Source organism: Nyctereutes procyonoides, unplaced genomic scaffold, assembly GCF_905146905.1.
Source record: "Nyctereutes procyonoides isolate TBG_1078 unplaced genomic scaffold, NYPRO_anot_genome, whole genome shotgun sequence".
In the NCBI taxonomy this organism is placed as follows: domain Eukaryota; kingdom Metazoa; phylum Chordata; class Mammalia; order Carnivora; family Canidae; genus Nyctereutes; species Nyctereutes procyonoides.
The window spans coordinates 21514423-21534096 of NW_026575020.1; the positions used below are offsets into that span (position 1 = coordinate 21514423).

The 19674-nt window shown below is 44.1% G+C and overlaps 1 protein-coding gene across 1 annotated transcript in view; it reads left to right on the forward strand.

The window, feature by feature from the left end:
- The window catches only part of ASIC2 (acid sensing ion channel subunit 2), a 999134-nt gene that overhangs the window by 487584 nt on the left and 491876 nt on the right, over positions 1 to 19674 (forward strand). The window lies entirely within an intron of this gene.

Below are 19674 nucleotides of genomic sequence, written 5' to 3' on the forward strand. Positions count from 1 at the left end.
ATGAAATTTCATAAAGTTCCCTAAATTGGGAAAACAGGTTGTGTATCACTGGCACCATTCCCACCATAACATTCTCATGAAAGCCATTGTTAGAGAGAATGACAGAGTGAGCTGAACAGTCCATCACCTGACCTTCAAGAGAAGATATAAATCAGACCTCATCAGCTTTCAGGGGAATAAATCCTATGAAATGAGTCTGCCATCTGCCTTTTGTGATATAAATCAAGCTTCCATTGGCTCTTTTATGCCTATAGGCTGAGGTCCATATTCTTTAACAAAATATGCAAAAGTCCCCCACAATATGACCTCAAGCTTTTAAAATATCCATATAGTCATTCATTTATTGATTGCTAACTATGTGTAAGGGAATATATCAGGCATTGGGTCCCTGAGAATGAGTTACATTCCCTCCCCTCAAGGAGAATATTATCTATAACCTATTGAGGAGACAGATACTTAGACATATACTATACATTTTATGCCTCTCTATAGCTACACAGTACAGCACAATAACTGAATATATAGGCACATCCACATGGCCCAGGTAATACAGAGGAGGAAATAATTAGTGATTAATTCAACCCTGGGGGGTGGGTCAGGGAATGTATCATTTCACAGTTAAGATGATTCTGGAAGGTTAAGTGGAAGTTTCCCAGGCCAAAAGAGAAACAAGGACACTTTAGGCAGAGGGAACAGTCTTAGTTAAAATCTTTGGCCACATATTATGGAAGTTGAAATGAAATAGGGAATTTAATATCCAGAGATCTGCCCTGTCAACTCAGAGGTTGGTTGCACAAGTTCAATGAGAGGATACATAAAAATGCTTTGTAAGCTACAAAGTGCTAAGTGGATGCAAGGGCTTATTATAGAAGGTGTTCAGTATCTGAATGATGATTGATTGGCCAATTTGGCACAACCCAGTGGGAACAAACCATAACACCTCTCTGAACCAAGGCATGCTAATAGAGAGCCTACCAAAGTGTGTCTGTAACCTGAGGGCTCCCCTGGAACCTATTTGGATTTTGTATGACCGTGAAAGGGCTGATAGAGGGGACAGGTAAGTAGGGAGATCAGACTTGGAACTAACGAGTGATGGTCACCTTCATTTGAAGAGTCATCAAAAATTAGGATGAAATGGCCTAGTGGTGATCAAGTAAGCCAATGAAAGCAATGATGTCTGGGTGCCATTTGCAATTTTTTTGGAATGAGTACATTGCAGCAATCAAAGCATTCATCAATAATGGGTCAAGTATCTACTATTTGTAAGGACCTGTGCTTAGTAGAATGGGAGAGACAGAGGTAAAAAAAAATAATGCACTGCCCTTCTCCTCAAGGAGTCTAAGATTTGTAACCAAGTCTTACTATATGGTTGATAAGTGTCATGTCCAAACCCAACTCTTGATTTTCACTCCCAAGCTCATTCCTCTGCTTGTTGTTTCCCTCTCATGGCTGGTGCCTCCATTCACCAAAATTGCCCAGGCCCCAATCTGAAATTCAATCCTGCTCTTTCCCTCACTCTCTCTTCCCACATCCGATCCACCAACAAGTCTTGTTGGCTCTTCTTCCAAAGGAGATCCCAGTCCTGCAGCTCCTTACCCTTCACAGCCCCACCATCATCTCTGCCTGGAATACTACATCTATACTCACCTTTCCACAATCCAGCAGACACACTAACCTTTTCAAGATACAGATCAGATGATGGCACCCACTCCTTTCTTAATTCTCCAACACCAAAGCTTCCCTTTATGCTTAGACCAAGATCCAAATTCCTTGCAGTGATCCACAGAAGCTACGAAGCTCTACATCATTTTACCCTGGCCCATTGTTTAACCATTGCTCTGGCCCTCATTCATTGCACTTCATCCACACTTGCTTTCTCCCCTGCCAGACATATTCCCACCCCTAGAATTTTGCCTTGCTGTTCCCTCTGCCAGAACTACTCTTCCTTCAGATCCTTGCACCACCTGCAGACCCTGCCCAGAGATGCCTTCCATCATGCCCTCACTGAAATAGCCACCACCCTCAACCTAGTAAAATCTCCTTATCCAACATTTTTTCATAGTAATGACACAGTGCACATGATAGACACTAAACATAATGTTTGAATGAAAGCATGCAAAAGGGCACCAGAGAGGAAGGGGAAATATATGCTTGAAAGAACAAAGGGGCTTCTGGGTTTGGGTTCTGGAAGATGAGTATGATCTCACCAGGTGGACAAAGAACAAGGACATGCCAAGCAGAGAGAATAGCGTAAACCAAAGATATAGAAGAACATGGCATGTCTGTAGGAGTGGAGGCAACTCAGTTGCCTGTGAGAGCTTAGTGGTGTTCAAAGAGAGGCAGATCACTGAGGGCCCCATGCATCATGCCAAGGAAGGGAGCTCTAGATACAAGAAGACATCTCAGGTAATGGGAGATTATCACAAGGAGTGGTAAAGGGGATCCTGGAAATAGAGGTTACTGAGCCTAGAGCTGAAAGAGCCTCCAGGCTCCAGGTGGCTCCTGAGAGTTTGCAAACCTTTTAGTTACTGCATTGCTGTAATATGACATAACCTGGCTGACCATATGCCTCCCAGTTTGTTTATATCCATTCTTCTACTGGCTGTTGACTTTGCTCTGTGTCTTTAGTTCAGATTACTCAGATAAAAAGAAATTTGATTGATTCATATTTTATCTGTTAAGAGAGGCCATGTTTTGTTGGCCAACTGGTAGCTGGGATGCTTTTCTCTTGACTCAGATATTCCTGTCTTATTCAAACAGTTGTGGCCTGATTTGAAAGAAGGAGACATGAACATGATTTCTTGGCCTTCCTTGTCCCCAGCAGGGACCATGGACAGGGTTGTTCCTTGAATAGGAGGAGTATCCACCACCCCTGAGGCTGTTGAGTACTGTATATATTTGGCCAGAAAACACAATTAATACTAAAATTAAAAGCAAAATCATAATTGTCTCAGTTCTTCCAAGTATTTGTCCTGAGATAGGAAAGTGCCCAAATACTCTCTAAGTTGCTCTTTTTTGTGTAATGGTAAGGCCCCTGGCATAAGGGAGGTGAGCACTGAGTGAGGAAATCTATCAGAGAGGAGGGCAGGATGACTCTAGTCAGTAAGGATGCTGCTAGCTCCACATGAAGAGTAAGGCCCTTGAGAGTTCCCATAACAGGAAGTCCAGAGTTAAGCTGGACCCCAGAGATGCGACAGTCAGCACTCATTATTCCACCAGGGACCCAGACTCTAGTCCTCCCTCTGCTCAAGGACTGGTTTCACCCTCAGGCTTGCAGCAGGATGTCCACAGCAGTCCTGGGTACCACACACGAACAGGACAATGTCCAAAGGAAAAAGTAGAACCTCTCCTCTGTTAAAAAAAGAGGAGAAATTTTTACCAGAAGCCTCACCAAAGACTCTGCCTCCCTTCTTTTTGGCCAGAATTGGGTCACTTGATCCTTCCTATTGCCAAGGGAAATGAGACTACCCTTAGACCTGTCTAGGGGTGGAGTTCATCTTCCCTCTTCTCTGCCAGGGAGGGATGGACTTCTGAACAGATTCCGAGTTCTCTTAGGAAGGAAGGGGGACATGCATGGGTGCTGGGAAGGCAGACTATGAGTGTCCACTCCACCTCTAAAGACCAGTCTAGAAAACAACAAAGGGGAAAGGATATGGCGCAGGAAGTAAAGAGGTAGTATCTTACACAAAGAAGTGGATAAATGTGGAGGCAGAGGCTCTGTTTTCAAGCCCTAGCTCTGCCACCCACTGTTATGTCCTCATTGAATCTCACTATGCTCACCTGTAAAATGGACAGCTGGATATCTGCCTAACTCCTATATTGTCTCAAAACCCAAGCAAGGCAATGGAGGCGGAAGAGTTTCCCAGTCTGAGGAATATGACAGCTCATGTGAGGAAGTCAGTTATTATTAATGAGAGACAGAGAGAGAGAGAGAGAGAGAGAGAGAGAGAGCCTGCAGAGTCCAAGTCAAGGGCAGGCCAGGGACAAAGGCTAGGAACAGCTTGCTGGTAACTCAAGGGGTGAATGGCAGGCAGTGCCACTTCACGCTGCTCCTTGGGGGGCATAAATGCCTTTCTCAACCCTTGGATATTCCTCCTTGCAGAAAGACACCAAATAAAGAAGATAATTAATTCAGGAGACCCAAGCAGAATGTTGTACTTTTTGTGACTTTCCACTGAACCAGGGACTGTGCCAGTGCAGCTGGCAAAGATTTTTATCTCTGGGATTGAGGGCTCGATCTCCTTAAATCAGCATTCTAGAACCATCTTGGAGTTGGTGGGGAAGCCAACTTCAGGCCAATCCACTGCAAACCAACCAGTGGATTAATGAGGCAGGGCAGGCCTCCCTAATCAAGATTTCAGTTTTTCATTGTTGAGGCTTTCCTCAAAAATCTCAGTTAATTGGATTGCTGACTTGACGATAGGAGCACAGGCTTTAAAATGAGAGAAAAAGACCGAGACAAGGCAGTTATCTACATTTCTTAGAGCACTGTGCCTTTATCCAGTTAACCCGGCACTACTTTGTCAGGAAGCTGATGCAGCATTGTCCCCAAAGTAAGGCATGACCTTCTGTAGGGAGCAAGTGGTTTCAGTGGCAGCTCTAATATCCCTGATTTGGATCTTAGCTGTTGAAAGCAAAAGCTAAGACAGATGACCAAGACTGGGGAGCTGGGATCCAGTGCCCTACTAATCCCATTTACCATATGTGGCCTTGGACAAGTCACTTTTCTACAGTCTTGGATTCCCATATTAAAAGTAATGGAGTTCCACTAGTTGGACTCTGAGAGCCCTTCCAGCTTAGCCCCCCACTGATTCTTTGATTGGGAGCAGTGGCTACAGAATACGATAGGGCGGAGGGCTTTTTCTCATTCAGCCTGCCGCATTCTGAGAGTCTAGTAGAGTCACTCAGGAGCAGACCTGGGGTCATGCAGCCCACAAAGATAAAGAACAGGGAAAGGTCAAATATGCCTCCAGCACTTAGTGAAAAGTGCCCCTGGGATGGGCTCCGGGGAGAGCTATATAATGCATTTTTGTAGATGTCTCAAATGCAGCAAGCCGAAGGGGCCTGCATTGGGAATGTGGAAGGCTGGATCCAATTCCTAGTTCTACTGCACAGCGTCCTCTAAGGGGTCACTTTTTTCTAGATCTGTGTCATCCTCTGTATGATGAACAGAATACTTTACATTACAGGGCTGTTGGGTAGATGAGAGTGGTTGAGTATCTAAAATGCCTGATACGGGGCAAATACTGAACAAATGTTATTTCCTTTCATCCTGTGCTAGCTGAAACATCACTACCTTCCAGGTTCTCAGAAGGCTGAGTTCTGAGAAACAGAGAAACCTTCTCACTTTAAGTGGCATAAGCACAGACAGTTTAAACTTTGGAGAGAAGCTTCTGGATGTGAGGGGCAGTTGGCCTTGCAATTATGGTTCCCTTTGGTTCCAGTTATTTCTTTGAGATCTCTCCCTGTACCAGCCTTTCCTAAAAACCACTAGGCAGGCCCTAGCCTGGTCTCAGACCAACCCTGTGGCTCCCCAGTGAAGTCACTGGGAGGAGACAGAGTATGCAGGGAAGTTGACTAAATCTTAAGGGAGGGCAGAAAATGAACAAAGAGGAAGACACTTAGACTCAGTTTCTCCTCTGCTTTCAGTAGGGGATCCACATGCCATTGGAGGTAGCCACACATCATAGCCCCTTCCCTAATATCCCACCTCCTAGCTTCTGGATTGACTCCAAATAGAAGGCACTACCTCAGCCAGGAGGAGCCTCATGATATTTCAGCCCCCTCAAGGTTAAGTTTGGAGAACTCCAGTATTCCTATAGGCAGCCCAATGGCTCACAGATGCCAGCTCTGGTCTGAGAAACAACTCTTCCCCAGGCATTGGTGCCAAGAATGGCGCCCTGTTTCATGTAAGATTCATTCTTGACACACAGAGATGGGTCCTTCCAGGACTGTAGCATGTCAGTGTCTGTGCCAGCACAATGAAATGACATCTGCAGTCCTGGACAGTGGTCTTGCTGTCTGCTTTCATCCAGGTTGTGGAAGATGGGGGTGATGATTAGGGATAGGGAGGGCAGTCTGAGGGAAGATGGGAAATCTCTGGGACTCTATCTACTTGTTCAGTGATTTACTAAGCATTCCAGATCGCCTATTATATACAAGGTCTATGCTAGGCACTGGAAAGTGACAAATAAGATGCAGTTGAGAAGCTCCCATTCTATTGGGGAAGATAGCATGTGCACAAAAAATGTCTATCTAGAAAAATATATGAGTAGGGCAAATTTGGGAGTGCAGGGTAAGATGGGAAGGGCATTTAGCCTAGACAAGTTGGAGAGGATTTCACAAAGGAAGGGGTCTATGAGCTGAGTCTTAGAAAGTGGTCTGTTTCTCCTGAGAATAAAATCTGCCCTATTTGATTCCCTGGGAAAAAAATCTTTTAGTCTTCCTGGATTGGAGCTGCTTCCCTGAGATAAAATCCAAGGACTCTGGCAAACGAGGAACAAAATTCTAAAAGGAGTCCCGGGAATTTGAACATCCAAACTTAATCCAAGATTTTAGGATCTTATTGGAGGGATGTTCCTGCATGCAGCCTGAGGTAGAACAGTGTCAATAACTTAACCAAGACCTTCATCTATCTTTAAAATGATCTACGCTTTTGGGAATAGTCCCAAAGGGAAATTGTTCATCGATTGCTAGGAAACCAGCAATCCCTGCTGGGCTTTCCGTTCCCTGCCACATTTGAACAATTTTTTCCAGGTTCCTGCATGCTGTCCTCTCAGCACACACACCCAAACTCACTCAACATATGTTCCCTATGCCTTTCTGAATAAAAACACCAGAGCATGCAAGACAACGGATAATCTACAAGCTGCAGCACTCCCAATGATGCAGATGATAGAAGAAGAGTTCCTGGGTTTCTGCATTTTCTTTCTGTTCCCATGGCTTATCATTAAAGCAAACTTCCTTGCTGAGGACTCTTAGCAAATGAAGAGTGGGCTGGCCTTGCTACAGGTGGGAATGAATTTTATAAAGGTTGTATTGTGCTGTAAGGAACAAAGCTGAGTAGGCACCTTCAAGTGTGCTTACTTTTTTAGTTGATTTTAAAATCCAAGTACGACCAGCCAAGCATACATACGCACACATGGATGTGCACTTGTTCCTTCAGGACCCCTAGATACACCCAGAGTTTGATCTTTGACCATGACATGTACACATACATACATAAATTCTAAAGTTGATACTGAAGAGTAAGGGAAAGGAAAAGGTTCTTACCAGTAAATGAGTGGGACTAACATTCTCAATTCTGAAATGGCACACATGCAATCATTGTAAAGCTCCCTCTTGTCTGTGGCACTGCATTCAATACCCTGTGACCCAGGAAGCAGAAAGACTGAGTCCTGAAAATGTAGACTGCCCACCAATGTACCATCTACTCCATAGAGACACAGCACACCAGGGAGACAATCAGGTATGTGGAAAGACCATGAACTTCGGAATTAGACACATCTAAGTCCAAATCATAACTCTACTATATATTAAGTCTGTGAATTCAGACATATTTTCACTTACCTAAGCCTCAGTTTCTTCACTTTTAAAATGGAAATCATAGGACCTAACTTACAGAGTTATTATGAAGATACCGCAAGCTAACTCATGAAAGCCCTATGCAGTGTGTGCTCACCTAAAGGATACTCAATAAATGTGGATTTCTGTTCTCTTCTTCTGACCTCCTAAGGCAGTGCCCAAGCAGCCTTCCCCTTGCCTTCGTCACAGTCATTGGCTTTCTCACTTGGGAGTATTTCCTAGTGCACAGTTAAAGCAAACATCTTAGAGGACTTCCAATGCTACTGAGATCTCCTTCTAGCCTCAAGCCACAGGCTTATTGTCTTTCCTCTGAACGTCTTTGAACTCCACCTCCTAAAAGGTTCGTGAGACATTTTCTGCCCAAACCCTGTGTTTCCCTTTCCCAAATATCACAAATACCAATTTTCTGTATCTAAAAGTTGCTATCAAATGTATTTAATCAACTCATGAGTACTCTGAGGCCTTATTTGGTTCCAGAGAACCAACTCCCTTAGTCACTTCCTCTTCTGTCTGGGAAAGAACTTGGTCTCCAAGGTGACTCACTTTCTCTAATGTGGGCAGGATGTCAACATTGCACAAATGATGTGCTTGCTATCGATCTGTTTTCCCTTCTTTTCAGGTTTCCGTGAAAAACTGGTTGGGGTATTATTTTTAGCAAACTGATGATTCCTTTGGCCTGTACACTGTCCATCTGTCTGTCTATCTGCCTTCTGTCTATGAGCAGAGCCACCCCAGGTCCAAGGAAATCTTTCCTAACCTTGCTTAGACAGCCCTATCCAATCAAAGAGCTTCATGCTGAGGGCATGGTTTAAGGTCTTGCATAATTGAAAAATGGCAATTTAATGCCTTGATCTTCAATAATCATATGTTCTACTACACATAAAGCTATTGAGTCATTTGTAGTCAGCATCCTGAGTTGGAATTTTACTGAATAATTCACTAATCCCCATGCTGTCTTTCGCCTCCCTGCCTTTGCTTATGTGTTCTCTCTGAAAATGTCATTTCTCATTCATTCATTCATTTACTCAAAAATATTTATTACACACCTAGCATAGGGAAGGCTCCATGCTGTGTGTTGGGATTTGCTCCTGGGCAAAAACAGATCCTGTCCCTTAGATGCTATCTTAAGAGCAATAGGGAATCATTGAACCATTTTAGGGAAGGCCCTGGGGATGATTAGATGTTTAAATGGAAAAGATCATTTTGGCTACAGAGTAGAGAATAGGTGACACACAGGGCAGGTGTGAATGTGGGGATTTCTGCATTTTCCCATGTCGGAAAACTGGCACTGGAATAACCCTAGGCCATAAATAGTTCTATAAATGGATGGAATATATAAGCAGAGTACTTTCTGGCATTGGCAATGGGCAACACCAGACCATGATCTATGAAAAAAGAGTAAGTAATGAAGTAACTCATGAAGTAAGGTCTCATTTTCATCAGATGTCTCCTAGGGACAATTTTTTAACTATGACGTAAAGAAGCAGAATTCAAACAGAGCATGATATTGCCATTGACCTGAGGATACAGGGGCCAGATTTTGGCGACTACAGAAGTGACTAGAATCTGTACAGCAGACCATTATAGAGGAAGAAAGCTGTGCAGGGGGTGTGTCCCCAGAACTCTGTGTGATAGGAGGGCAGGCTGCACATGCATGGGAAAAGTCTACCCAAAGTTTACCAGGTGGGGCTGTTACAACATTGGGAGTGGAATGGAAATACTTGAGATTGAGAAGTTCTAGGAGATGGTGGAGTTCTGGTTCAGTCACAGTGTAGAGACCTTGTTATCTACACCTGGGGATCTAATTAAGACATCAGAAATGCCGTACCTTAGGAGTAAGGACCATGCCCTAAAGCAGGGGTCAGCAAATTATGGCTCCTATAACATATAATATATAATTACATAATTTATAAACATATCTACGTTTTTTGACTGAAGATGTTCAGTCAACATTAGCTGATGTGGTGATGTTGAGGAACAGACAAATGCTGCCCCAGAAGAGTTTGCACAGCAGCAGGAGGACTCATGTCAGGAAGGCTCCCACTCGCACTCACATCTCTTACAGACCAGGACATGTCTGGTTGTCCAACAGAATTTGCTAAGTCATGCTTATGGGAACAACTTAGCATACTGTGGGAACTAGGCATATGTTTAGGGGATCAACCGTGCTTTTCCATGTTGGTCACTAACAGGAAGATAAAAAGGAAAATGGGAGTCAGCTGACATGTAAACACTAATACACGGACCTACAAATATAGGACAGGCCTCCCCTCACAGTAGACTGTGAGCTACTTCCTGTTTCCACAGACCTCACTTCCTCGCATTAGGTGGAAGTCTGGTGTGGCCGTAATACTTTGGGTTCACAGAGGATATTCAGTTATGCTTTGCAAATTTTTGAAATTTTGCTGAAGCAGCTATAAAAGGAAGCTGCTTAATTTTTCAAATGTAAATGTATTTAAAACTTTAAATAAATAATTATACATCCATTGACCCTTACGTTTTGCAAGGCCACAGAGACAGGAAAGGCACTGGCTCTAAAACTGTTCAACTCCCAGGTCTTCCCACCAGCTCTCAACCTCAGGCCAAGGTGGATGGAGAGAAACTGTGCCTGCACCCTGTCAGTGCCCTGGAGCCCCAGAGCATCCTTGCTTCATGCCCTTTGCCCCTTTAGGAACTTCAGCTATTTAGCTTATTGTGCAACTTTCTCTACAATGCTGTCCTCTCTCCCCAGGTTTCTGGTGCAAGTGCAAGGCTATTGACATTCTAAAAGTGGTGATTCACCCTCTGACTTTAACCTCTGGCTGTGGCCTTCACCTTCAGTTACTAAGGGTATCCACCTTATGAAGAAATGCTGGGGAAACCAGTGTTTCCTACTGCTGAGGCATCTCACTGCAGGAATGGGCAGCTTTCAACTTTAAAATATCCAAACAGGTATCTTTTCCACCAAGTGTGTTCCTGCTAGCCTTCATGACATGCGTGGACCCTAGGTTCCTGAAAACACAATGCTTTTATGTGAACTGAATCTCACTCTGCTCTGGAGAGTACGAGAAGCTCAGTTTGGTAGAACTCAAGGGCTTGCCTGAGTTCTCTATCCCTTGGAGATATAGGTGAGCCTGCTCACCCCACAGAGCAAATCAAGACCTCTGGGAGTCCAGAGTTCTTCCAGTGATCTCCGTGAATTCCTGACTACTGATACCTCTGTGGACTTCCTTATCTTTGTTTCTGATATTCACACCTAGGCCTGATTTCTGCCCCATGGTACCTGGAGCATAAGTTCAGTCTTTTCGTAGGCTTACAGCAGAGCCATTTGGGCTAAAAATTGTGTGAGATTAGTGAGTCTGCTGAAGGTTTGAGCTGTCATGTCATGTACCCCTCAGCTTTTCACCATTTCTTTTCCTTATTACCTCTCTTTTTTCCTCTTTTCATTCCTTCCCTGTGATGGTTAACTTTATGTCAACTCAACTAGGCTAAGGGATCCCCAGATAACTGGTAAACCATTATATCTGGGTGTGTCTGTGCTTTCAGAAGAGATTAGTATTTGAACCAGTAGACTGAGTACAGAAGATCACCCTTACCAATGTGGGGGGAATCGTTTGATCTTTTGAGGACCCAAATAGAACAACACCAAAAAAAAAAAAAAACCACACACAAAGGAAAGCAGATTTTGCCTCTCTTTCTTCTGGAGGTGAGGCATCCATCTTCCCTTGCCCTTGGACATCAGTACTTCTGGTTCTTAGGCCTTTGGACTCTAAGACTTACACTAACTCTCTTCCCTATCCCACCAACTTCTCAGGCCTTTGAACTCAGACTGGTAGTTACAGCATTTGCTCCCCTGGTTGTCAGGCCTTCACACTTGACTGAATTCTACTACCAGCTCTACTGGTTCTCTAGCTTACAGAAGGCAGATTGAGTGACTTCTCAATCTCCATAATCATGTATGCCACCAACTGCTATAATAAATCAATCTATCTATCTATCTATCTATCTATCTATCTATCTATCCTCTATAGGTTCTGTTCCTCTAAAAAACTCTAATACACTCTCTATATAGAGTAACAAGCAAATCTTCTCCATGCCTCTCAAAGAACAGTTCCCTTTTATACATATACCCCTGGACAGTTTTTTTCTACCCCTGAGAATGTGTCCTGGTATATTCCAAACTAAGAGTTCCATTCCTAGGAGAGATTTTGGTGTTGGCTGTGAATATAATGACATATATTTTCCTTATCTAGATTTGGACTACTTGCTTCAGATTGGAAAAGGGTGTCTTCCAAGCCCCATTCACATAATCACTGGCAAATCTAAAGCATATGCAGATGTAGTTTGGAGAGAGCTCCAAGGGTAACTTGGAGAACTGTGGACTGGGTGTCTGAGGCTCATTCTTTTACTCCACACCCACAACCTTTGGAGACAACTAGAGCTAGTGTGGAATGTTTGGAGAGAAGGAAAGAGAATAAATATCTAAGGTGTAGACACTGGAGCCAGACAGACTTACATTTGCCCTTTGGATCTGCCTCTTCCTGATAACCTAAGAAATGGAGATAATAATCAATAGCTCACAGAGCCATTGAGAGAGGATTAGGATAAGCAAATACTTAAAACACCCAGTCCCTACTTGACATGTAGTAGGCTCCCTCCCTTTCATTCATGGTCCACAGCAGCTCTAATAAATTCCAGATGTGCTTTAGGCTCAAAAGTTCCATCGATAGTCACATCTTAGCAAGGCAAGGCCTGAAGTGTCACTCGGCCTTACTTTATGCCTGCTTGGTCCCTGACCAACCTCAGACATGGAGTCCTCCCTGGTAAGGGGAATATATATACCCTAAGGTGGTATTCCTGTGTTCAACAGTTTAGTTATTCATTCTTCTCAGACTGCACCTCCATTGCCCATTAGCTCCTTCTGCATAGAGCTAGAGGATCCATGAACAATGATCCCAGCTATAGACACTAGAAGGATTCAGTGTCATTAAGTTGATGGTCTTGAATTGGCCACCCTGGGCCATTTCACATTTCTGCTTATACTCTTCCTATTTCTTGAAATGTCATTTCTCCCCTAAGCCTCTTTTCTTCAGGGTAACAACCATTTATTTTAGTATAGCCCAGGCTTCTATTATCACACCTTCAAATGGTCCATACAACAAACACACACACACACACACACACACACACACACACACACACAGATACACACACACAGACACAGTCATGCTAAAATGGTCTAATTTCATTATTGTCCCCCCTACCACCTTAAACCATAAAGTCACTTAGGATGGAGACTCCATGTCATCTTTGTGTAGAATCAAACCAAACTGAATAACACTGCCTCCAGCTAAAATGACTTTCCAAACAGGACAACTCCACCCACAGGCGACTCTCCAAGGCAGTTTAAAGCATTGGCCTCCAATTTGCGAAGTGTTTCCTCAAGCACTGTCTCAACTGGGTCTTTGTGGCTACCCTATATAACTTCTAATTCTCCCTGTAGACCTCCTGGCACCCAATTTATCTGTTGCTGGGTAGCTCCTGTGCTTCTAGACGCTTATATAGTGCTTGAAAAGCAAATTCAACTGCAGGAAAAAAGAAAGGGGGACTCAGGTTCACTCCTATCAGCTGCATGGAGACAATGACAAGAAGACTTTATTAGGTCCTTTTACACTGTAGGGTGCTTCCTTTTTTTTTTTTTAATAAATTAATTTTTATTGGTGTTCAATTTACCAACATACAGAATAACACCCAGTGCTCATCCCGTCAAGTGTCCCCCTCCGTGCCCGTCACCCATTCACCCCCACCCCCCGCCCTCCTCCCCTTCCACCACCCCTAGTTCATTTCCCAGAGTTAGAAGTCTTTATGTTCTGTGTCCCTTTCTGATATCTCCCACACATTTCTTCTCCCTTCCCTTATATTCCCCTTCACTATTATTCATATTCCCCAAATGAGTGAGAACATACACTGTTTGTCCTTCTCCGATTGACTTACTTCACTCAGCATAATACCCTCCAGTTCCATCCACGTTGAAGCAAATGGTGGGTATTCCACGTTGAAGCAAATGGTGGGTATTGTAGGGTGCTTCCTACACTCATTTAAGCCTCACAGGTATCTTTGAGACATGAGTATAAGTTATTTTAGCTCTCTCAGCCTAAGGTTATTTATCTATGTCAAATTAATAATAATATCTACTATGTTGTTGTGACAGTTAATTGGGTTAAAGATATAAAGCTCATAGTACCATGTTTGGCACATAAAAAGAACTCAGTAAAGGTTAGCTGATTTTGAAGGATCTTTCTCCCCAAGGGACACCTGTGTGGCTCAGTCAGTTGAGCATCCAACTCTTGGTTTCAACTCAGGTCATGGTCTCGTTGTTGTGGGATCAAGCCCTGCATTAAGCTCTGCACTCAGCATGGAGTCTGCTTCAGATTCTCTTCCTTCCTCTACCTTTCTCTCAAATAAATACGATGTTTGAAAGAAAAATGAAAGATCCTTCTCCCAAAAAATCTCCTTTTCAGGGGGAAGAGATTAAGAGCCATGAAGCAGTTTTTCCCACTTCCCTTTGCAAGTCTTGATGGCAGGCTTACTCCTCACTGTAAGTTGTTACATGGTTGTCTTGTGCTCTGAGGGAGGAAGAGTGTTGATTATTTTTCTGATCCCTTATTATGCTGGAGCCCAAGATAACCACATAGTCAGTTACCACTGGCCCTTATGCACATACTCCATTCATCTTAGCAGCACCTCCACTGTCCCCAAAGAAAACCTTGCCCTCTGGATCATATGCAACCCTCTGCTGCATTGATTCAGTCTGCCCCTGAGAGAACCCCATTTCCACTGTGACCTCTGCCAGTCCAAGATAGGGGTGTGATTGCTCAAACTCTAAGAGACCCTTTCTCCTAACAGCCCCAAGCCCCAAGGAACAATATCCCTGCTGCTCAGAGCCTGTCCCCTGGAGACATTGTCCAGTGGGCTGAGGATATGGACCATGGAGGACGAGACATGCTACAAGTACATCTCCCCATGCACTTTTGGGCAGTCGAAGGGGGCCTGTCAGCACCTCTTTGGGGAAGCATTTCTAAGGTCAACAGCCATACCTATCTTACCACTATACACCTGATGTGGCATTCCACTGGTCACCTAGCTTTTGACTTTGTCAAGAACTTACTGGGTGATTTTTGGCATGTGACTGCCCTGCAATTATTATCTAACTGCCCCCCACCCCTACCCCACCCCAAAAAGGGAACAGATCACACTGACTGATCTTTGGCCGAATAATGTTCTAGAGATCCATGATGGACCAGAGGGGAATAGAACTCAATCTGCTGAGACTTAATTGTGCCAGACACTCTGCACATATTGCCTCACTTCTGCTTACAGCAGCCTTTGAGATGGGTGCAATCCTTCCTTGTCCAGATGGGGAGGCTGCAGGTCAGGTGGCTAGTAAGAGAGAGAATAGGAGCTGGAACCAGGCCTGGGGCTATTGAATAGCAAGATCATGCTATGGCTCTTCCAACATGCTACCTCCCATTTCATGGTTTCAGAAAAGAAAATCAGTATAAAACATGTAAGTTGGTGAAAAGCCCTTGTGTCATTGAGAGGAGACAGTGCTGGCCCCATCCCTTTGGCCACTTTCCCTTTACCTAGCGGCTGTCCAGCCATTCGCTAAGCTCCCCTTCGCAGCTGGCCCAGCCCCACTCCACCTGGCAGGAGACAAATCTTCCCAATCCTCTGTAATAAGAGGCTTTGGAAATTGGGTTACAAAGAAAATCATCTCTTTTTTCTCCTCTGGTAAGAGAAAAGCTATTTGACAGAAGCCTTTCTCTTTCAAGGCCCCTCCAGATTTGTTAACTCTCTGAAAACACTGCGTGTAAAATAGTGCTTGCAACAAGGCAGTTGAGGCTCTGGAAAGTGATGGATGATGGGATTTTAATGTGGTCCACGCTGTGAACCCATCCTGGCTTTTTGCAGAGCCTTGTGCTCAGACCCTCAATTATCCGGCCTCTCTATCTTTCTCTACCACCCTCAGTGCATCTCCTATCTCAGACTAGCCTCAGGCACCTTCGCCATAGCCTTCATTTGCGGCGCACAGCTTGGCAGTGGCAGATGCGGCTGATTGTGGATGGATTGTGGCCGGGGGAGTGGTGGCTGTCTGCCCTGTGGCTGAAGTCAGAGAGACCAGTAGCATGAGGCCTACGAGTCAAAGAAGCCACCATGAAGTTTCCTCGTAAGGACAATGTCTGGCTTTTAGGTCACAGTGGTCCTGACCACTATGACATCTCAGACTGATGGTCTGCATATCTTCATGGCATTCTGCAAGAGACATAATCAGGTTTGGGAGGAGCTCTGGGGGTGCCAGGAGAGGAGGTCTGTAATCTAATTGTTCTCAAGAAGAGCATCTTCCAGAGTGGAAGACCATGCTGTGTGTGTCTGATTAGAAAGTGGGCCAGGGGCCCAGAGAAGAGAATCTTATAGTCATTGGCTGGCCATTGACCTTGGTTTTGACTTCACAAAAGTAGCAGTTTTCTCTCCTGGAATGTTTCTGCCTGGGAAGGCATCTGTCCCCTCCTCCCTGGCCCCACTGGCCCTGTCCTGACCCAATGCCGTCTTCCTCTCTTCCCTGGACCAAAGCAAGACCTAACAGCATCTGGCCTTGGGACACTGTCTCTGCCAAGCCTCTTGCTCACACTGGTCACCAGGATTTTTAGGAATGCAAGCCTGATTGTGATTCTCTCCTGCTCAAAAATGTGCCTCAGATAACATTTTTGTAAAGCTACACTACCATACCTACTTACCAAAAAAATCCTGAAAAGACATATGATCAAATGTGAACAGCAATTATTTTGTGCGGTGTGTTTACATGTGATTGTTTTTCTTTTGCACTCTTGGTATTCAAGTTTTCTGCATTGAGCTTAGGAAAAATATTATTTATTTTTCTAAGCATAAAAATATCACCTGGAAAATAAAAAAGAAAAATTCTCCTGCACAGAATAAAGCCCAGATTCCTAACGTTTGCATTGAGTTCACCCAGAGCTTTGACCAGCCCGTTAATACTCCAGTTGTACTCCAGTTCACAGGCCAGCAGCACAGAGGCTTCCCACATACTGTTCCCTCCCCCAAATGTAGCCCCTTCCCCTTCCTCCTGCCATCATTTCCTCTGCCACCCATACCTCCATCCTCATCATAGCTCTGTCTTCCTACCGAGCTCCTACTCATCCTTCAAGGCCCACTTCAAAAGTACCTCTTCTAAAAACCTTAATGCTTTCACTCAGAAGATATTGTTTCCTCTACTCTGAGCTTACAACATTTGTTAGTACTTCCCTCTTACCTCACCTCCCCTAGGTTATGAGAGTTGCAATTCACTCCATCTCCAGATGAGGAAACCAATGCTCAGTAGGAGTCAGTAGGTGGTATAGCCAGGACCAAATCCAGGCTGCCTGGCTCTATATTCTTTGCCATGAACTACTACGTAATAGAGTTTCAAGACAGATATTACCTGTCCCAAAACATAAGTAAGAACTGTCCCCAAATGTGGGTTAACTATGAGGCTCCCTTGACATCTCTACAGTTATCCACTATGATCAGTTGTGCCCCATCCATGTCTCATGTATTAGCCCTTGTCTTCTATGGTACTCCATATGGAGAAGGTCCACATAGGGCAGGGAGGTAGTGGATCTTATTTTCATCCAAGTCACTAAGATGGAGAAGGGAGATATGATCACACACCATGAAGGGAGAGACACTGAGGCACTAGTATGGAGACTGTTGCCTCCTTTGGGAAGGAGATTTAAAATGAGATTTATCATCCACTGCATTTCACAGATTCTCCTATAGGAGGGGAGGACAGAACTCTAGATGCATAACCCAGGAAAGTACTATCATAGTGCCAAGATCTGGACTCCTCATCTTACAAACGAGAGTGCTTACCTGACAGCCACAGGCAGCATGCGTCAGCCATGATCTAGGCTAGCTTGCAAAGTGAGTCCCAGAGAGTCTCTATCTTGCTAGCATCCCATGAAGTAGGTTGATGAAGCAGGTAATGAGTGATTAAGGGAGAGGATCGGTTTTTTAAAGTGGTGCCCTCATGATTATAACTTTTAAAATGGGAAGTGGAAAAGAGTCATAGCTCCACTCATAGAGGCTTTGCTCTAAAATTGCAGATCTGGATGGACCCCAATCCACAAATACTGTCTCAAAGACCATCATGGGGAAGGCTTTGCTGAGGGCTGCTAAGGAGGTATGAAAATAAGTTAAGATATAATCTGTCTTTCACAGCCTTTGTGGTTTTTCTGGAGGGAGAGTCCTGTATAAGTTCAAAGCATCCAAAAGTGTTGGAACTGAAGATCTTAAAGATCTTTGTACTCAAATCCTTCCAAGCTTTTTTTTTTTAAGACTTTATTTATTTACTCATGAGAGACACACACACACAGAGAGGCAGAGACCCAGGCAGAGAGAGAAGCAGGCCCCATGCAGGGAGCTGGATCCTGGGTCTCCAGGATCACACCCTGGGCTGAAGGCAGCGCTAAACCGCTGAGCCACCCAGGCTGCCCTCTTTCCAAGCTTTGTACTTGACATTCCATTCATTCAATCAACATATATTTGTCAAATGCCTACTAATTTTCAGGCACTGTCCTAGGTGCTGGAAATGCAACGTACCGAGGAGACAGATTGGTTCTAGCTTTCACAAGTTTTATAGTCAATAGAAACAGACGATAAAGAAGTGCACAAATAAACATCTAAGACACTTCCATAGTGTTACATCTGTAAATAAAATAAAGTAGTGTGATGTGATAGAAAATAAAGGGGGCAGCACTAGACTGGATGATCAGAGAAGGCCTCTAAGGACTTGTTTGAACTGAAATGTGAATGACAGGGAGAAGCTCCATATGAGGATCCAAGAATAGAGATTCCAGGCTGAGGGAATGGCAGGTGCAAAGTTCCTGTGGTGATTACAAACTTGATTTGCTCGAGGTATAGCAAGAAGGTCAGCATAAATAGAATGGGTTAGGCAGAGAATCCTGGGAAGATAGTCAAATGCCTGATCATAACCTACCGGACAGCAGGGATTTGGAAGGGTAAGAGGAGCCATGAGTAGCTTTAAGTAAGGGAGATACATAGTGAATTGACAGCAAAGCAGGAAAGAAGCACCCAGGCCTGTAGACTCCCAGTCTACCACCACACTGCATGTTCAGTATACAGTGACACCCCTCCATTACTCCCTCTGACTTCTGCTCCAGTTTTCTAGAATTGTGGAGTGATTGAATTTTCCCTTCTTTCTAGTTAAATGCTCAGCCAAATGAACAGAGTGATATGCTTCTGTATGGAGCAGTGTCTACTCCTGAGCATATCTTTATCCCTTAAAGGGGAATGAAACATGATAATTAGTAACCAATTAATGTGCATTTCAACAAACTATATTTTAATTATTCTGTCATAGGTTGTCTGCCTGTGAAATATTTCATGTTAATTAAATTCTTCTAATAATCCAATGAAAGTGCCTCTTTTCCTTGATGTGCTGGTTAAAAGGAAGGCAATGGCAGACTTACAGCTCATGTAATTTGAGTTAATGGCATGAATCCTGCTTTGAGCTTTCATATGTCTATTGAACTAGTGATCTCTTAATACTTACTAGACTTCTTTTTATATAATTATCACACAATTGCACCGAGAGACTACATTCTGACAAGACAGGGTTTCAGGAACTTGGCTGGAGGAATACTTGACCATATCTTGTTCCTAGCTTTGATCACTGACCAGTTAGACTACATCCTCTGCCATCTGTCCTCTCTCACCCTGCAACATTTCCTAATCTCTCACTCAGAGAGACTTATCACTGTGGCTTTGATTTTAGGCATTAAGCACCTACTCTGTGCAAGGAGCTGTGCTGGGCACTGAGGAATCAGGAGCAGAGTGGACGAGACCATATACTCACACTCTGTCCCCTGCTGCAAGGAATTTGGGGTTCCCAGACACAGGGGGAGGATCGGTAGGAGCTATCCAGGGCAGCAACCAGGCAGTTAGGACAGGGAGGATGAGTTGTTCTAGGCAGGGAGAGGCCAGAAGCCCTCCTTACCAAGTACAGGGCATTAGAGGCAACTCTAGACCTTTACA